Genomic DNA, 3,618 nt, shown 5'->3' with positions numbered 1-3,618 from the left:
TAACACATGAAATCACACACATACATGCATCAAATCACACATAACATACATATACACATAGATCTACACATTTTCTTGTATTCTCCCCCATACAACTCATGAAAACCGAAAAGAAAGGGGTATGAAGCTCACCTTGAGTGTGGTTTCGATTTTTGATGGAAAAGATGAAGAAGAATTCGATCCTAGCAACCTTTCTTGGAGGATCTCGAACTTAGATGTTGCTAAAGTGAAAGATCATGAGTTTGAATGAATTAAGAGATGATTTTTGAATGAAATGAAGTAGCTAGATTATGGATTTAACATCATCTTACCTCAGATGATGTGTTTGTGTGAAAAATCTCCTTGGAAAGCTTCCTAATCTCGAAAACTTGGTGAAGAAATGAGAGAGTTTCTTAAGTGGATTTTTGAGTGAAGTGTGTGTGTGTGTGTGTGTGTTGGTGTTGTTTCGGCCGAGATAAAGAGAGAGGAGAAGAGAGAGGTCTTGAAGTAATGTGTGCATGGAGGCATGGGATAAGTTGCATGGAATACCATTATGTAAAAATGAGGTGGCCATGAGAAGTCAACTCCCCCTTTCCTTTGGGGTTTGGGCCGAGAATGGAGAGGGGAAAAGAAAAGGATTGGGCCTTGTATGCTTAAGCCCATTTCATGGTTATGTTGAGTGATGTTTGGCCCAAATAAATATAAATATGATTTTTATGACCTATTAGAGCTAAATTAGGTTAATTATGGCCCAATACGATCCATTTAAATATTTTATTTCATTCTAGGCCCAATATGGCCCAAAATATTAAAATAGATGAAAGTGGGTCCAAATTAAAGCCCATTCAAGAGTTCTAAGCCCATGATAGTCAAATCGGCAACTTATTGGCCCATTGGGCCCAATAAGGAAATCCTAGTCCAAAATGGACTCAAACAAGGATTTCTAGGGTTTCCAATTGTTTGTTGGCTACTTGCAGTGCATGTATGAAGTGTTTGATTGAAATTTTGTTGTTATTGAGTAAGCATATTACATGATTTCACATTGTTGGTTTACATATGTTATCATTGTTAAATGTTTACAAGACATCGAATTTCCTAGTTGTGACAGAATGATACCAATGGTACAGGAAATGATATTTGTGTTTGAATTAAAAACAAACCCAAAATTATAGTTGTTTGATATAAGGAATAAGCACTATTGTCTATGAATTGCATTTGAAATCCTTTGAACCCACGACTTACTTTGGCAATATATCGAACACTTGATAGACATGTTTGAGGTAAGAAGAGGAAGATCCATCAGATCACGGTGAGAAAGAAGACTAACCAACCTTTTTTTTTCTTGGTGTTTTGTCAAAATCGGAATCGATTAAAATAAAGAACAAAGGAAAACCGGGATCTACCTGTTGACTAGGTTGCACCAGGTGCAGAAATGGAAAGATAATAGAAATTGGGTGGTGTTCGACAAGGATCTATGGGGAAGCAGGAGTGACGACGACATTTAATGGTGGTGGGTTATGACAGGAGGAGGCAGAGGGACTGCCGTCATCGATTTTGGTGGTCATCGTCACCAGTGAAGTGAGAAATGCGGGAGAGTGACGAGGGGAAGTGGTCTTGGGTGGTGAATGGAAGCCTTCTCCGGTCAATGACAAAAGATGGAGAACCACGATGGTTCTCGGTAGTTACAAAACACCAACACCACCCTTGATGGTGGTATTTCTCGGTAATGCAAGAAGAGGGTTGTAGATGGTGGAAGAAAGAGCTCCGGCAACAGCAGTAGGGTAGGGATGTTGGTTTCCAGTGGGGAAGAAGGTGGTAGCAGTGGTGGTGCTATGGTGGAGTAATGGTTGTTAAAGGTGGATAAAATGGGAGGAGGGTAAGGGAGGTCTTATAGATCGTGTGTGTGTGTGTGTGTGTGAGAGAGAGAGAGAGAGAGAGAGTGGGGCCCTTTAATTAAATAATTATATTTTTTTTAAATAGAGAAAACCTCTTAAATGGTCCCTGTGTATTGAAATGACGAAAATGCCCCTCACTTAACGGTAGAAAGCTGACGAAGTTAGACGGAAAGACCATTTGTTAAAAGTTTTGAAACCACATGGACCATCTGTGAGGTTTTTTGAACTTAGGGACTAAACTTGATATTTTCGAAAACCACAGGGACCATTTTTGAAGTTTTATCTATTATATTTTTCTAACAAGCTGATAAAAAATAAACAAATTTTCTCCAAAAAAATTTTTTTTACAATTTGTTTTTATAAGTTTTTTAAAAATTGATTTTTTTTTTTTTTAATTTTTTTTTACTTTGTTCTTTTTCATATTCATTTTCTAATTTTTTTTAAATATTTGTTTTCATAGATATAGAATTGTAAAAACTCGTTTGCTACATATTGCCCCTATTTTGATAAAAAAAAACATTTTACAAGCTAAATTCTTATTGATATTTTTTAACTAGTTAGTATATTTTATTAATATATAAATAAAATGATTACAATTTATAGAAAATTAATAATTTGAGAAATATAACATGTGTATAAGAATGACAAATTCGAATAAATGACAAATTCGAATACAAAACTTTATAAAACATTGTAGGTAGATAATGATAAAAATTTTAATTGTGAAAATTTGAAATAGCTGATTCAAATGAATAGTGATTATATTGTTTGTTATTATTTTTTTTCTTCATGTTAACCACTTCTGATGCCATTAGAGGTCATCCACTTTTCAAATCTATTTTATACATATTAAATATAGCCAAAATATTTGTTAACATAAACTGATCGGTGGTATCTCTAGGTCTTGTTGGTAATTTTAATGAAATCAGGCCGTTTAGCATTATCAAAACTAGGTGTGAGACCCATGTATTACATAAGTGTATTTAAAACAATTATATATATATATATATATATATATATATATATATATATATATATATATATATATATATATATAAACATTTGAAAATTTTGAATTTATAAGAAATATAAAATTATAAGGAAAGTCTATTAATAGAATTGATATGCATTTATTATTAAATTTAAATACCATATTGAATTAATAAAATAGGAAAACCATAAAATTACATGTGGAATAAAAATTAATTCAAAATAACTACAAAATGACATGTGGCAAAATGAATGTGAGTGTGACAAGTGGCAAAAAAAACCTTCATTTATTAGAGAGGATTAACTTTGAAACAACTAGATGCTATATTGTAAGTTAGGGAGTACGGGATGCATAAGTTGGATTGATCTCAACATAAGTACGAGGGTTCGGGTCTGGTTAGTATTTTCTTACCAAATCAACCACAACTTGTTTGTTTGTTTTCTTGTTTTTCATATATGTGGTGTTGTAAAACCATATTCGTTTCATCCATGTAGTATTGTTATTACAGCATTAAAAACATGTAAAAGTTTGTGTTTGTACATATATATTTGTTTTTTCACAAGCCAAAGTGGAAATAATTAAAGATAATCCTACTTCTATTATACATAAACAAAATTTCCACAATATCACACCTAGACCTAGTGTTACCTAAATTTTACATAAAATTTGCAAACATATATTTAGTGGGGGCGAGTCAATTTGAGAATATCCATAAGCATGATGATGAGTCCAACATGTATTAGTGAAATAGTG

Source organism: Lactuca serriola, chromosome 8 (genome assembly GCF_051521515.1).
Source record: "Lactuca serriola cultivar US96UC23 chromosome 8, Lser_US96UC23_V15, whole genome shotgun sequence".
In the NCBI taxonomy this organism is placed as follows: Eukaryota; Viridiplantae; Streptophyta; class Magnoliopsida; order Asterales; family Asteraceae; genus Lactuca; species Lactuca serriola.
This window is presented reverse-complemented; position numbering follows the sequence as displayed.